Source organism: Protopterus annectens, chromosome 7.part0 (genome assembly GCF_019279795.1).
Source record: "Protopterus annectens isolate FY-2018-M chromosome 7.part0, PAN1.0, whole genome shotgun sequence".
In the NCBI taxonomy this organism is placed as follows: domain Eukaryota; kingdom Metazoa; phylum Chordata; order Ceratodontiformes; family Protopteridae; genus Protopterus; species Protopterus annectens.
This window is the reverse complement of record NC_056739.1, coordinates 1,588,666,700-1,588,683,591: the sequence shown is the minus strand read 5'-3', so window position 1 is coordinate 1,588,683,591 and position 16,892 is coordinate 1,588,666,700. Positions and strand designations below refer to the sequence as shown.

The window sequence follows — 16,892 nt, the reverse complement described above, 5'->3', positions numbered from 1 at the left end:
TGTGTGGTGAAGCCTGTTCTCAAGAAACCCAGTAAAATTTTGATAGCTCCCAGGAACAGGTCCCATTGGGCAAAGGTCTCCAGGTGATGCCATTGTGGTTGTGGCAGCCATTAAAAAGGAGCTTTCTGAAGAGAGCACTCTGTCTTTCTCGCCAACATGGAGTCCAGGACATTGGACAGATTTGGGAAATGGATTTGCACTTCAGTGACTTTTGCACTTTACTCCGAACTCTCTCTCTCAAATTCCATGTTTTTAGAGGGAGTTGTCTAAGGAACTCTCCAACTCTCCCTCTGGTAACTTGCCTGTTGACTTAATAAAAACTGTAGAGTCACAGCTATCTACTCTTCAGTTAATGTCCAACATGTCCACAGACCTGCTTTCTAACACACCAGATGGTATGTCAAGAGCAGCAGGTTGAATGAATCTCTGTGTCTTTGTGTAGAGCTTTAAGACATGCTTCATCAGTGCTCCCCTTTGATGGTTCAAATTTTTGGGATGGAATGTCAAGGTTATGCTCAACAGAAGTAAGCAGGAGGGCAAGACTCTGTCTACTGTAGGCATTTATTTTTTCCACCTCCCCAAAATGACATAAACCAGAATGGTGGAAGGAAGCTGTGGTTTCTAAAGTTCTAGGGTTGTGCCCAGCATTCTTCTGCTGAAAGACGCCCCCCCCCCCCAGGCAGAAAGAGGAATCATTTCAGTGGATGTTGCCCCAGGGGTAGAAGTGGTCTGTAAAATTAATATTTTTCAGGTCCCTTTACAGAGAAGACCTTCCAGTGCTCCTGATTGGCTGCCTGGCTGCCACACTCTGGAGACATTTTGGGGGGGGGGGGTTGCTCATCTCTGCACCCTTTCACCTGGATAGTCATCACTCAAGATTCGTTGATGCAGAAGATAATGACCAGAGGCTAAATTATTCCCTTTGCATTCCCACCAACAAAGAAAAAGCAAATCCGTGATATCTCGCCCAGTTAAAGGAAGTTAACTGCAGAAGTATCGATGCTGCTCGAAACGTGAGTCATCCTGGAGGTCCCATCAGTCCTGGAAGGATCTGTAGTGTATTCAAGATTCGTTTTAGTTCAGAAAAAGACTGGGGACCTCAGACCCATCTTGGACCTTGGTTGTCTGAATCAGCTCATGAAACAGACAAAATTCCGGATGATCATGGTTCGGTCCATTTTACCTCTTTTGAGGAAGAATGATTGTATACTTGTGAAAGATCTTCAGGATGCCTGCTATCATATTAAGATTATAAGACAGTCCAGAATATTTCTCCATTTCAGGCTAGCTAGCAGTCAGTCATTTTCAGTTCAGGGCACTGCCCTCTTGTCTCACCACAGCCCCGAGGGTGTTCACCAAATGCATGGCAGTTGTGGAAGCACCGAAGGATGCTTTACTCCATAGGTAGGGGAGTTTGCATAATGGTTAAGGTTTTTCCTCAGAAATGCAAGGTACAGAGTTTGATTCTCACCTTTGAAAGAGAAATTGGCTAGTCTTAAAATGGCCTATAAGGGTAGCTAGCCTAGTACTTACCTATGAACCTATGGTTAGCCCCCAGGTCATCTGTACATATTTATGCCCATTCCCCTTATTACCAGATTTCTACAGAAAACCCTAAGGTGCAAGGAAACAGTGATACTCTGCCCTTGGCATGTCTGGTTTCCCTATCTCTGGCCTCATCTGAAACCCCCTTCCTGGATGCTTGACACTCTTCCAGAATGTATCTCTCACCCATGCAGACAGAGACACTAAGATTTGAAAACCCTGAGAATTAACCACATAGTTCCTTCAGTTCCAGTCATGGCTCGGTATGCTAAGCTTTCTGCATCAGTTATTCACATTTTGTCATTGTCACATAAACAATACACAGGGAGGATTTACAAAAGCAAATGTGAGAGGTTTGCTATTTGGGTGTCCCTGAAAGGTGTGGATCCTTTTTCAGCATCATTACCATCTTTCTTGGATTTTCTGGAAGGATTATTTCAGGAAGGGGCTAGTTTGCTGACAGTAAAGGAACAGCTAGGACCTATACCTAGTTTTCACATGGGAAACGACCAAATCCCTATTGCTTCAAGCCCTAGCTAGATGGCCCTTTGAACCAGCAGTTTCAACAGAACTAAAATTTCTGTCTTGGAAAACAATTTTCCTAGTGGCCCTCAATTCAGCTGTAAGAATTTCTGAATTACAAGCTTTGCCAAACCTCCCTGCTCGTCTTTTTCATAATGATAGGGTATCAATTAGAACCAATCAACACTTTCTTCTTAAAGTTGCATCAGAAGCTAATCTTAACCAGACAGTTATCCTCCAGTTTTTCTTCCCAAATTTCTCAAACAAAGGGGAATATATTTTACATCTGATGGATGTTCACCATCAGTTGAGGTTTTATTTGCATAGTATCAAATACATTAGAAAACAGGCAAGCTTTTTCTTTCCTTTTCAAGAACCAAATTGGGCCAGAGAGTTTCTAAAGTTACTTTAGCCAGGTGACTCTCTGATTGTATTGCTCTTTTCTGTAAAGAAATGGGATTGGTATTACCACACAAACCTAAGGCTTATTCATCTAGGGTGGTGGCACTCTTCACTGCTTTCTTTTCTTGAGTGTTGATAGATAAGATTTGTGTTGTGGCTAGTTAGTGTACTGCTCACACATTTGTCTCACATTATAAGCTAGATATGCAGTCTAGATCACGGACATCCTTTGGCTCCACCATCATTCAGAATATCCTTCCATGACTCCTGGGTTCATCAGTAGCTGCAGAATCTGTGCTGTCTGAATCAGATGGAAAAATACAACATCGGATATGAAAGTTATGTACTTACCATAATGCTAGATCCATGCTATTTTTCAGTCTGGAGCAGCATTCCCATTCTTCATCCCCTTACCTAAATTATCATATAGTCACCCTCGGTTGATTGAATGGATTTGACCATGGCCTTGTCTTGTTTTCAGACTAGAACTGACTCCTCAAGTTTTGTCTCATTTGGTATGTTGTCCCGTATTTTCTGGTATCTGTTAAAGTGTTTGTGGACAAACTCGAGTTGAAGTACTGTGTGAACAGGAGGTGATTATGGGTAAGTGAGAAGCCCTGGAGCCAAGAACGTGAAAAAAGCATGAAGGTTGAATCTAATCAGATCCAAAACCCATCTGTTGGGATGAATGGAAGAAGACAAAACTGATGTAGCCTTATGCTAAATACATAACTTTCATATGTTAGGTAGTCCAGTCTCACCTTCATTTTTACATATGGGTTCAGAGCCGATCCTTGGCTCCGATTTGGCCGATTTCAAGCTCGAAGACTTCTGGTTGGCTTGTGGCTAAGCAGGTATCCCATGATATACCAGTGCAATCCCCGGATCTCATTTGCCGCGTCGACGAGTTCGGATGTGCTTCTCTTGGCTCTGGCTAAGTTTTTGCAAATTTCATTATTCTAGTATTTATTTGCATAGTTATTGAATATATACATTATAGGACTTTATCTTTATTGTCTTGTGGTGGTTGTGTGACCTTATTAGTGGTATCCTGTGTACCAGTAGTTAGGCGCAATTGCGCTTTACCTAAACCATTAGTTTTAGTGGTTTCGCCTTTTTTCCTGTTATTTACAGTTAGGATTTACCTAAATTGCCTCGTGGCCTTGTGTGACTAGTATAGTAGTCTCCTGTATTTCAGTAGTTAGACGCACTTGCGTTTTTTCTTGTCTAGAGAATTAGTTTGGCGAGTTCGCCGTTTTTAATCAATAGGGGCTCCTATTGATGATTTCCTGTCAAGCGATTATTGTTGACTGGTGGTCTTTAGCGGGGACCCGCTAAAGTCTTAATTTCTTACAGCTGTTGATTTGCTACCCTTGAGCGTGTGCGTGCGTGCGTGCGTGTGTGTGTGTGCGTGCGTGTGTGTGTGTGTGTGTGTGTGTGTGCATTCTTGGTCTGTTTGAATTAGAAGACCCGGTTCTTCACAGGGCTAGGCCCATTTAACTTAGAGGACCTAGTCCTCGTGTTGCTTCCACTGTATTTTATTTAAAATATTTTCCTGTGTGACTGAATCTGTCTAGTGTTTAGTGGAAAATCTAGTTTTTTGTCTTACACCAGGCTAGGCCCGTTTAACTTAGAGGACCTAGTCCTCGTGTAATTCGTCTGCAGGGCTAGGCCTGTTTTAGTTAGAGGATCTAGGCCTCAGTCATTCTCTTTCTCTTTCCCTCTCCCTCTGATTGCTTGTGGATTGCAATGTCTAAGGATAGCAAGGAGCACAAACCCTCTGGGTTTCAAAAATGTATGACGTGCTCAAAGAAAATGTCTTTGACCAATGGCCACATTAGCTGTGTCTACTGTTTGGGAGCCATCCATTTGCAAGAATCATGTTTGTTCTGTCATGCTTTCTCTCCTAGAGTGTTGCAGGAGAGAAAGAACAAACTGATCTCAGGGGTCTTTTGAAACCAGCCTTTGAGGAAGCTTTGTCTGGTTGTTCGGCTTCTTCGTCTATGTCTTCAAAGTCAAAATCTAACTCAAAATCTAAAGGTTCAAAAAGGCCTTCTCCAGCACCAGCTAGTGTTTCAGAGCCGCCTGCCAAAATAATAAAACCTGCCTCCTCGACTCCTCAGTCTTCAGTGCCAAAAGAGAGCACTGTGGTTTCGGAGTCGGTCACAGATACTTTGGTGCCAACTGCTGAATCCTTGCAAACAGTTGACTCTGCTTCTCGGAGCCGGTCTGTAGAGTCCCTACCAGTCTCTTTGATGGTCAGATCTCCAGTGCCTGCTAGGTCGAGATCCCCACCCTTATCTTCCAGGTATTCCAGGAGTCTTTCAGAAGAAGATGTGGAGAGGATAGTACTGAGACTCCTCAAGTCGTGTGCACTGCCTAATTTTTGTTGGCTCAGACCCAATCAGCTCCGGAGCCACTCGAACCAGTCTTGTCTCCATCCGTGATTCCTCCTCCGAGCCATGTTGTTTTTTCACAGCCGGAATGCTTGTTACCAATGGAGGAACCCTCAGTTCCGGCTCCCCTTGCTGTTGCATTGGAGCAGAGTTCGGATCCGACACATTCGGCTCCATCCGTCGTGTCCAGGGACCGAAGCTCTTCTGTAGGCTCCGGGGGGGGGGGGGGGTTGAATCAATCTTCATCGGTTCTGAGCCTTCCTCTCGGTGTGTCCACCAGGGTGAGCTCGGACCCTGCATCTATCTCGAAGCCGATGGGTCTGACTCCGGCACTGTCCTTTGTCTCTTCAGAGCGGGGACGATCTTTGGAGCTGGAAAGATCTGCTTTTGAGGTGATGACGAGTGTGCTGTCACAATCTACAGCCCCTGCCAGTGGTACAAGCACTCTTCCCCCCAGGGCTCGCACTTCGGTCTCAGTCTCTACTCTCTCTGGAGACAGCAGAGACCCACAGTCTCAGGAGCCCACCAGCTGGTGGCCCCTGCTCTTCTGGGGCATCCCCAGAAGGTCCTTCTGAGGAGCTCCTGCGGAAGACAGTATGCAAGAGGAAGCATATTGACTCCCAGGATGAGTCTCTGACCTCGGACACTGACCTCGATGAGTCGGAGGGATCCCCTAAGTCGCCCTCTGATGTGGTCTCCTTTGTGGACATTCTAGAGATCCTTAAACAGAGGTGCAACTGGCCCACTGTCAACCCTTCTGATGAGGAGTCCGTGTACCTAAAGGCTTTTGGGTCTCAACTCTCTGCCTCTTGGGTGTCTCCACCTTTCACCGAGCTAATGGATCTGGTTAGTCGGAAGGTGTGGGATACTCCCTATGCCATGGAGCCTGTACCTAGAAGACCAAATAAGTTCCTGTCTGCCCCTCCTGGAAAATAATTCTTGTCTAAGGGTGTTCCCGTAGATGCCATGGTGGTGGCGGCAGCCATGAAAAAGGAGTTGTCTGAGACTTCTTCCTCTGGACATCCGCCAAACAAGGAGTCTCGACAGATGGACAGATTTGGGAAGCATGTATTTAGTTCAGTGGCCTTTACACTCCAATCACTGAACTGTCATACCCATTTCACGAGGTTGCAGAGGGATCTCCTCAAGGAGTTAGGAGATTCCATACAGGGTGCTTGCCCTGAGGGAGTCCCAGATAGGATCTCTGCTCAGTTGTCCACCCTAAATTCCATAGTTAATTCCTCCATGCAGCTCATATCTCATGCGGCTGATGGAGCGATCAGAGCAGCAGGTTCAGGAGTTGCCCTTAGGTGCCACTCCTGGATGCGCTTGTGTAATTTTGCTGAGCCGTTTAAGTCCACCTTCACCAACGCCCCATTTGATGGTTCCTCCTTGTTTGGTTCCAAGGTGAAAGATACACTCACTCGGTGTGAACAGGAAGGAAAGACTCTCTCTGCCGTGGGAGTCCGTTTTACCATCCCCTCTCGACCATACCCCAAAGGTCAAAGGGGGGAGGTAAGATGTGGTTCAAAAAGTCCCAGAGGGCCTTTCCAGACACACAGAGTGAATCCTCCTTCAGAGGAGGAGGAAATGGTAGACGTTGCCATAGAGGCAGGGGCGGTCCGCATTATCAGCAAGGCCGTGGTTCCTTTCGAGGGCGACCTTATCAGTGCTCCTAATGTGGGGCCTGACTCCGTTTCTCTGGGGCCAGTCGGGGGTCGCATCTCTTTGTATCCAGAAGCCTGGCTAAATCTAACCCAAGACAAGTGGGTACAAAGAGTTGTTACCAGAGACTATATCATACCCTTTTGCCTTCCACAGTTTGTTCCCAAGAAGATTCCAGATGTTCCACCCAATCACATGGATCAGGCAACTATGGAGATCAACAAGTTGCTCTCAGAAAGAGTCAACCAGCCCATGCCAGCAGACCAGATAGGATCCGGAACCTACTCCATGTTCTTTTTAGTCCCAAAATGAACTGGAGACTGGAGGCCAATATTGGACCCTCAGCAGATTAAACGAATCTGTGAAAAAGGACCGGTTTCGGATGGTAACACTACAGTCAATACTCCTGTTGGTAGGGAAAGACTATTGGATGTGCTGTCTAGATCTCCAAGACGCCTACTACCATATAAAATGGACAAGGCGCCAAGGAGGTATCTGCGCTTCCGGCTGGGAGCCAGCCATTATCAGTTTCATGCTCTGCCCTATGGTCTCACCACAGCCCCCAGGATGTTCACCAAATGCATGGCAGTAGTGACAGCTCACCTGAGACGTCAGGGATTCCAGGTTTTTCCGTATTTGGACGACTGGCTCCTGACTGCCCCCACCAGGCATCTACTTCTCCAAAACAGGGACATCACCGTCCAGCTTTGTGCTCAACTAGGCATCTCCATAAATTGGGAAAAACCTGCATTACTGCCCTCACAGTCTGTGATTTTTATAGGCGCAGAGGTAGACACAGTGGATATGACAGTTTGTCTTTCTGCCGTAAGAGCGTAAAACCTCATCTCACAAGTTCAGCAACTTCTCCCACTTCGGAAGGTCAAAGCAAAGTGGATTCTTCAACTTCTTGGAAAGATGGCATCAACCATTCTGGTAATACCTCTAGCCAGGTTGCATATGAGAATCCTTCAATGGCTCCTATTCTCCCAGTGGTCGTTCCAATTTCCACCGCTGAATCACTCTATTCTGCTGACAGAATCATGCAAAAAGGACCTTTGTTGGTGGATAGCCCCCAACAACTTGTTCACGGGAGCTCCCTTTGTGCCTTCCCAACCCGTTGCCACTGTGACCACGGATGCCTCCCAGGTCGGGGGGGGGGGATTATTTGGGCAGGACAGTCCACGACACATGGCAAGAATATGAGGTTCATCTGCATATCAACATTCTGGAGATGAGAGTGGTGCTTCTGGTGTTGCAAGCACTTCAGGACCTTCTTCCTCCAGGGATGATTGCAATACAATTGGACAACATGTCGGTTGTGTGGTATATCAACAAACAGGGTGGTACCAGATCTTACCCACTCTGTCAAGAGGCCATGCAAGTTTGGGAATGGGTGATTTCTTCCCAGAGTTTTCTAGTGGCAAAACACATTCCGGGGACAACCAACGTGACAGCCGACAAGCTGAGCCAGGCAATCCTGCTGCCCCACGAGTGGTCTCTGAAATGGGAAATAGTGGAACAGATTTTCCTAAAATGGGGAGAACCTTGCTGTGACCTTTTTGCCAAAACAGTCAATGCCAAATGCAGCAGTTATTTTTCCATAATTCCCCCTCTGGGGGAAGCTCCCAGAGATGCTCTGGTACACGATTGGCCGACGGGACTTCTCTATGCCTTCCCTCCATTCCATCTTATCCCCAAAGTGATACAGAAATCCAACCAACTGGGAAGCAAGTTGATCCTCATTGCTCCTTACTGGCCTTGTCAGATTTGGTTTCCTTTCCTTGAGCCTCTTCTCCTGGATGATCCTTGGATCCTGGACCCAGTTCCAGATCTATTGACCCACATGTCGGGTTCGTTACACTCCTGTCTCCACACCCTCAAATTGACAGCTTGGCTGATCCAGTTCCATCTCTAGTCAGGCTTCATGATATTTCGTCATCAGTGTCCCATATTCTTTTATCCTCACACAAACCATCAACCAGAAGGCTGTATGACAGTATGTGGGAAATGTTTTCTATTTGGGCATAGAAAATGAATGTGGATCCTTACACCGCTCCCATTCCCAAAATTCTGGAATTCCTTTCAGAGCTTTTTCAGCAGGGATCTGCCGCAGCCACCATCAAAGTATAATTGGCGGCTATTTCGCATTTTTATTTGGGATCTCCAAATGTTAATATTATGTCGCATAAGTTATGTAATACCTTCTTGAGAGGAGCCACCTTGCTGAGATCACCTTTACAGGAACCTGTGGCTTCTTGGGACTTAAATTTTGTGTTGTCCAGACTAACATTCCCTCCTTTTGAACCATCTCATTCAGCTTCCTTAAAGTACTTGTCTTGGAAGACTGTGTTTTTGGTAGCTATTACATCAGCCAGACGTGTTTCTGAGCTACATGCCCTGTCTATTAAGCCACCTTATTTAGTTGTTCATAAAGACATGGATCCTTTATGTACCAATCCTTCATTTGTTCCCAAAGTTTGTTCTTCTGCCACATTGAACCAGTCCATTGAGCTCCCAGTCTTCTTTCCCAATCATAGCAATGCAGCTGTATACCGTTTTCACCAGTTGGATGTTCACAGACAGCTGCGTTTCTATTTGCAACGGACCAAAGAATTTCGGAAGTCAGAATAGTTGTTAGTTTCCTTTTCTGATTCCAGATTGGGTTTACCAGTTTCTAAGGTGACATTGTCTAACTGGATTTCGAGTTGCATAACTTTCATCTACAGCTCGGAGGGCAGACCCTTACCACACAGGATTAAGGCTCACTCTACCAGGTCTCTGTCTATCTCTGCAGCCTTCAAAGCCAGGGTACCAATTGATCATATCTGTGCAGCAGCTACATGGGCTACCCCTCACATGTTCATTACTCATTATAAGTTGGATTTGGCTTCTAGGGGTAGAGCATCCTTTAGCTCCACGGTGCTCAGGAGTATCTTCCAATGAGCCACCCAAGAATAAGGCGCTAGGGACGCTGTCCCATATGTAAAAATGAAGGTGAGATTGGGCTACCTAACATAAAGAAGTTATGTACTCACCATAACGTTCCATGTTGGTAGTCCATCTCACCCTTCATTTTTACCAACCGTCCCTCCTGCCCCCATCCTGGAAGAACTGGAGGTAATAATATAAATTTCTTGGTTGGCGACCCTTTAGTATTGGTTTGTTGGTTAAGGGTTTCTTTCTATCTCTTTCTATCGCTAGTGAGCAGCAAACAAGATCTGGGGATTGCACTGGTGCACCATGGGATCCCTGTTAGCCACGAGCCAACCAGAAGTCTTCGAGCTTGAAATCAGCCGAGTCGGAGCTGAGGATCGTCTCTGAACCCATATGTAAAAATGAAGGGTGAGATGGACTACCAACATGGAACATTATGGTGAGTACATAACTTCTTTTTCTCTAAGGTGGAGCCTGTAAGAGTTGTTTAAAGCGAGTTAAAAGTTTATAGCTAAGGCAGCTGAGAAAGTATGTGGCTGTTGTAGTCACAGGTAACCAGCTGGCTTTTTCTGTTGAGTTGCAGTGGTGTTTCTAAGGGCTGTCCTGGGATATGAATCAACAAATCTTTTTGTTAGTGACCTGAAGTATGTGTGTGTTCTGGGCTGAGTTCAGTACAGGAAAAGGAAGGCAGTACTTCAGACTAGGCATTATCATTTGTAGTGCAAGAGCTTTCCTTGATTCAAAAGGAAGAAGGTTAAAGTACTTATAAGTTGAACTAAGTTGACAGAGGTCTGTGATGGTCTTCATATTGATCACTGTTGCAGTAGCATAAGTTGCATGGGTTATACCCCACATAGGATATAACATCAGGCCAGCTTCCAAAGCTTCAGCGCATTTTTCATGCACCCAAACTTTTTGTTAGCTTAGGCTGAGCTGACTAAAAAGACAAATTTTGGGTGTCAAGCCCTATAGAAACGTTCCTTCCAATGAGAGTGCTCTTCTCTAGGCTCCATAGGTTCATAGGTGTTTACTAGGTTAATAACCACAAGGGCCTTTTTAAAACTAGCCATACATCCCAAATCTCTGAGTTCTGATACCCTTGATTAATGTAAGCATGGGCCTAGGAGATGAACCATTTACAGGTTACCTGTGTCCATTAGAGACATAGGTGCTAAACCAGGGATGAATTTCCAGTTATTTGAACTGGGTTAGGGAGGAACTGTGCTTCACATGGATGGGTAGCCTGTACCATTTACAGGGTAGTCTCTGGGATGCATACCTATCTCTCCAGCAGGTCCTGTTTATATCACAGGCAATGTTTAAGTCATATTGGTAATTGTGGTTCAGTAACCTGAGGGCATGTGCAACGTGGCAGATCCTAGCCCCTGATAAGCAACTGACTGTGACTTTCTCCTTACTCAGCCTAGTGAGAGGGACAGCAGTATGTCTCACGATGGAGTCCCCAATGATTGGAATGTTGGATTGTGTGGTGGCTTGCCTCATGGGTTTAGAAGTAGAGGCTCCACGAGATGCAACTCTGTGTTGATGTAGATGTTGTTTTGAAAGAGTGCATTTGGGGCTACTGAGGGTATTTGTTATGTGAGGATGTCTTTGTGGGTTAGGAAGGTTACATTTAATTGCCACAGCATATGTCAGCCGATATGTCTGCTTTGAATTGTGTGTGATGGTTGCAGCATGTGTACTTCTGACAACCTTATTGACATTAGGAGTACTTGTATGTGAGAGCTTTGCATCCAGTGATATTGTGTAAATACATTTCTCATATACCATATTGCCTCAGGATGCCCATATCTACCAATCTGGTAACAGAGACAGTAGGAAAGTTCATATCCATGGCAACAGACCCTTTTTTATTGATTAGACACTTGGAGTGAGAATATCAATCACTGTCAGGAGTATCCGGTTTTCAGCTATGGGGACATTGCTTGTCACTGCAAATTGGTTGTCCTATGTGCAACTAGGTACTGGAGAAATTTCAGTTATTCTTTTACAGCAAAAATGCCACTCATGTTGTCTGAGAATAGACTGTCAGCTTGTGCTTTTCCATTACGAGGCAGATAAGTTCCCTTTGAGGAAAAAACTTCCACATGTTATTTTTAATGTTCTAAATAACTTTCCTGATTAGGGAACTACATTTTAAGCTAAGGAATTTGTGTTTATGAACTGTCATGCGGCTTTGCTGTACTTTTAAATGGGAGGACTCTTTTGGGTTTGACAGTTTAAAAGTTTATTTAAACATTCTTTTTGCATAAGTTCACAGATTAGTACTAGGCTAACTACCCCTGTGGGCCATGTTAAGCCTAGCCAATTGCCCAATGTGAGAATCAAACCTGCACCTTGTGTCTGTAAGGTAAACACCTTAACCATTATGCCAACCTCCCACCTCCTTTCTACTATTCTGTCTACATGACTGTCTCACTTTTTCTCTGTCTTCTCCCCATGGTATCCTTTCCTGCAACTGTTCACATTTGCCTTTTCCTAATGTCCTCATATCTCTCTACATAATGATATGTTGCTATTCCTGTAGTGTAAGCCAGGGGTTCCCAAAGTGTACGCCGCGGCACTCTGGGGAGGCATGACTTCCTCATTTCCGAATCTTCCCAGCTTGAATTTATAAACTTTGCAGTTTATGCTGATGTCATTTCGTGCGCAATGACATCAGCAATGTCAGCTCCATCGGTCTGTCAGAATTGAGCTCGCGTGCACATTTCCGGCTTGAAAGCGAGCGGGAAATGACTACTGCTGCTAGGCTAGTCTAAATGGATTTACTGCTGCTGCTCTATGGATGTGTGGGCTGGCTTGGATCTATCTGCCTTCATGACTGCTGCTGGCTGCTTCTTGGAGTGAATCTGCTGCCCATCAGAAAGAATCGACTTTGGAGGGTCTGTGTGTTTGTGTGTGTGTGTGTGTGTGTGTGTGTGTGTGTGTGTGTGTGTGTGTGTGTGTGTGTGTGTGTGTGTGTGTGTGTGTCTCTGTGTGTGTGTGTGTGTGTGTGTGTGTGTGTGTGTCTGTGTGTGTGTGTGTGTGTGTGTGTGTGTGTCTCTGTGTGTGTGTGTGTGTGTGTCACTGGGGGAGAGAGTGGAGAGTGATCCCTGGCAACAATGAGGTTTGTGCACGTCTGGTCCATACCATTAGACACATACCTCTCACCCTCTTAGATCAAGAAATCAGGACAAAGCCAAAAATAGTGGGGTACAAAAGCACAAAATAGGGACACTTTTAAGTACTGCTCTCACAAACCTAGAAAGTTGATAGAAATGCAGGTTTTGCATTAGCATGAATTTTCTGAAGGGTATGAAGTATGAAACTGAACTGTCTGTCATTATTTTCTGACTTCAACCTCAATGATCTGCCAGTGATTTGCCAGAAAACAAGAATTTTATGAGAAAAAGACCAAAAATATGAGGCAAAAATCTGGATATTCTGCAAATATCTGTACAGTTGAGAGGTATGCTGGACAAACCCAAATAATAGAGACATATTTTAAATATTGCTCTTATAAACTTAAAGTTAATAAGGTTGCCATTAGGTTTGCTTACCTCTCAACCATAGTAGATCAGTGTTATGTTGTTAAGCAGAATGTACACTTTTTTTTTGGTAATTGTCTTTTTATTGTGCTTTTGAGCTTTTTTCCCCAGGTCTCCTAGTCCAGTCGGGCAGCCTTGTTAAACAAATCTCAAATAAATAAATGGAATATGCACTTTATGGGTGCCACGAGTGGGGGGGGGGGGTCTTGGGAAAACCTGGATTCAGCAAGGGAGCCGAGAATCGAAAAAGTTTGTGAACCACTGGTGTAAGCCATTTCAGTCATTATTGCATTACATCTTATCCATAAAGGTCTGCTAAGCAAAATTCCATTTTTCCATCCATGTTTTGACATTGTAAACTGCTTCTTGAACTAAATGTTGTAGCACATTCTTTCATCTGTAAATGTGTGTATATATTTGTTTTTAGCATATCCCTTTATCTGTAAATATGTTATGTTCACTTCTTATATTATTCTATTCACCCAGGCTGTGCTTGCAAATGAGCCATTGAGATCAGTGGTCTACCCTGGTAAACAAATGGAAATGGTTTTAGAATTTACTTATTTATTTATATCTGTGGAGAATCTGTGTTTAAATTACTTTTGGGAGATGGTAATGTATATTGCAGTGCTATTTACCTTGTTTTGTTAGGAAAAGTAACACTGTACTACTTTTGAATTTTTACCAGCTTTTGCTGCTTAGCTTCCATGGGAGGAGGTACCACTTTCGTCTTGACCAAGGAACAAGCTTCCAGTCACATGGTCTGTTCTTCTTGAAGCCACAAAAAGAAAAAGTGAACTAAAGATTCTTTGCCACCACAGCCAACTAGCAATTTGCCTCAGCTGCAGGTGGGTGACTGTGCTGAGGCCAAAGCTGGTTCTTCAGACCACTCATCTTTTTCCCCAAATCCCTCTGGTGTTGCCCATATAGTCACTGTGATCTGGAGGTTAGCCATGTCTTCTACTGCTGTTATAGGGTTCCCTTAGTGGGCAAGGGAGAAGACACTTTTGTTTATGTTGGAAGAAAGCATGGAAGTTTCCCCTGCTTAACCAGAATGTTGTGCCCATCCCTGAGGAAGCTGTTGCTGCTATTAAAAATCCTGTTTTCCCTAACTTTCCTGTCAAAAAGAAACTGAAAACTAAATATATAGCTTCTCCTACTCCAGTTTCACTGGACAGGAATAGTTTATTAACTCGGGCTTGGGTTATTGTACAAGCCATTATAGACCCTTCTTATCAGGTGATTTCAGGTAAGAGAAAACAGGATTTCTCTTTTTTTGATGATATTCAAGAAACTGAATCTGCAGAAGAATGTGATGGGACAGGTACATTTTTTAATTCTCAGATTTCTGATTCAGACTCTGAGGAGAGCATGGTTAACTGAATCTCCCTGTCAATGATCTTGCTGTTTCTGAGTCTCTTTCCAGAATGTGCCAGTGTTTTCAGAGGGAGAACACTGAGGTTTCTCAGTTCCTAAAAATGCTGCGAAATGTTAGAACTGGAATTCCAAGAGCCTCTTGCCATCCACCAGTGCTGCCAGCCCTGGAGGATATGTTTGTCGCAGCCTGTGGTTTCCCTGATAGCCAGTGTGATGCACCTAAGAACGCAGATAGACTGTGATGCACCTAAGAAGGCAGATAGACTGTACAAAGTTTCTCAGTCTTTCAAATTTCTATACACTCTTCCCAGATCTGACCCAGCATCCAATAGCTTTAGCCTATCCAGCTGCTGCCAAGCATTTGGATAATTCTAACCCTTCCCATTCTGGCAGGGATGGTAAAACAGTTCATAAGTGTGGGAGAATGTATGTGCATTTGCAACTTTAATTTTTAAGATTATGAATTGTCAGGTTCATATGTTGATATTTATTCAGACTAATTGTGAAAGTATGAGGAATGTTTTATCTGCATTTCCTACCTGTGAGGAAAATTTGCTTTGTGTGGTTTTGTTTCTTCTGTTTCTCAGATTGTTTAAAATGTGTTTATGATTCTGTAGTTATTCTGGGGCTGTTGTCAGTGGTGCTGTGAGGTTTGCATGCCTGTATTCTCAGAACTTCCCAGAGGATGTAAAAAAATGAGATTTTTAAATTTGCCTTTTGATAGAGATTAGTTTTGGACTGTCTGCTGCAGTGGTTATCAAAAAATGTGACGAGAGGTGCAAGCTGATACAAGGAATCTCTCAGATTTCTCAGGCCTCTTTCTCTAAATTTTCCAATAGTTTTTCTGCTCCCTCATTGAATTTTGGCAAAAAAAAAATCTCAGAAAAATGCTGGTAACCACATATTTAAGAAACAATGGCAGGGAGGTTTCAAAATGAAACCAGGGACCCCTCAGAACAAACAGTCAAATAAGTCAGAATGACAGTGTTAGAGATCATGTCACCATTCCCCCTCCACCTCACTCACCCACCCACCCTGCCAGTCCATTATCCCATCCAGAAAGTCTGAATCTCCATCTCTCTCTTTATTTCAGACAAATGTGTTCTAAGACTGATTCAGTAGGGTTAAAGATGGCAGTGGGAAGAGATCCCTACTTTCCAGGGAATTATTCCACATCCACCAAACCAAACATCTCTGTTTCCTCCTGTCCTACAGCACTTGCTTTCTCAGGGGGAAATACAACCAGTTCCTCTTTCCCAGTATGGAAGAGGTTTTTATTCAAGAATGCTTCTGGTGCCAAAGAAAGAAAATCCCAAGAAACCAGTTCTGGGCCTTTCTTTCTTAAACCAGTTTGACAGTGCTCAAGTTCAAAATGCTTACACCTCACATCCTCTTACCCCTTCTTCCTCATTTGAGTTTTTCAGTAACCTTACATTTAATAGATATTTATCATCACATTTCTGTCCATCCAGACTTCAGATATTTCTTAAAGTTTTGTGTCTTGATCACATCATTAGTTCTCCGCCTTGCACGTTAGGCTATCCGCTCCTCCAAGAGTGTTCCCAAAGTGTCTAGCTTTAATTATAGTACATTGGAAGCTACAGGGCTTCCACTTTTTCCATATTTAGACTACCTGCTTATATTTGCGGAGTCTTTTTCAAAGTGTCAGGTATCTCTCATTCGGGGGGGGGGGGGGGATCTTCTGTGGCTTACCAAGAGGACATTCCAAAGGTTTTTTTTTTTTTTTTTTTTTTTTTTTACTGCAGCATACAGGACTGTGTTCCCGGGGTGTCTGCTAGACACCTAGTGCAAAGATTTCTTCTTCCACAGGAAAAAAAATAGATCTGTTCCATGGTTTTCCACTGAGACTTCATCACTGCAAGTAAATACCTCAGGATTCTGAGTCTCGTGGCATATACGATTCTCATGATACCGCTGAAGTCTCTCTGGTCCTAGCACAAACACCCATTATCTTTTCAGATTCCACTTCTGGGATTTGTGAGAAGAGAAATCACTTGGTGGAGACATCAAATATCCCTGAATCCAGGTCTTTCTTTCTCCCTCCTGCTCCAAAACAGTCACAGCAGACACCTTGGTCTGTGCATGGGGATATGTGTAAAGGAGGATACAAGTACAATAGATCTGGGACAATAAAGTACATTATGACAGTGCAACAAAAATAACAAGTGATCCTACACACCCTGCTTTTGAACTGTTCACATGCCTGTCATCTGACAGAAGATACTGCAGCGTATGCTGTAAAATGACCAGGTTCAAGAACATTTTTTCCCTCAAGCGATTAGACTCTTGAACTCTGGTACTAATATCAAGGATGCAAGATGCTGACAAGTCTTGTGATAACCAAACAATAGTGCAATAACAATAAGACATCACAACCAACTTGTCAGTTTACGAGAAAATTATGTGCAATACAAAGTACTAGATATTCTCATAATATAGAGAACATGAGAATTACATTGGTTCCTTATTACACCTGTACTTA

At 43.9% G+C, this 16,892-nt stretch overlaps 1 protein-coding gene across 1 annotated transcript in view; it reads left to right on the top strand.

The window, feature by feature from the left end:
* The window catches only part of CARD19 (caspase recruitment domain family member 19), a 505,512-nt gene that overhangs the window by 254,728 nt on the left and 233,892 nt on the right, over positions 1 to 16,892 (top strand). The window lies entirely within an intron of this gene.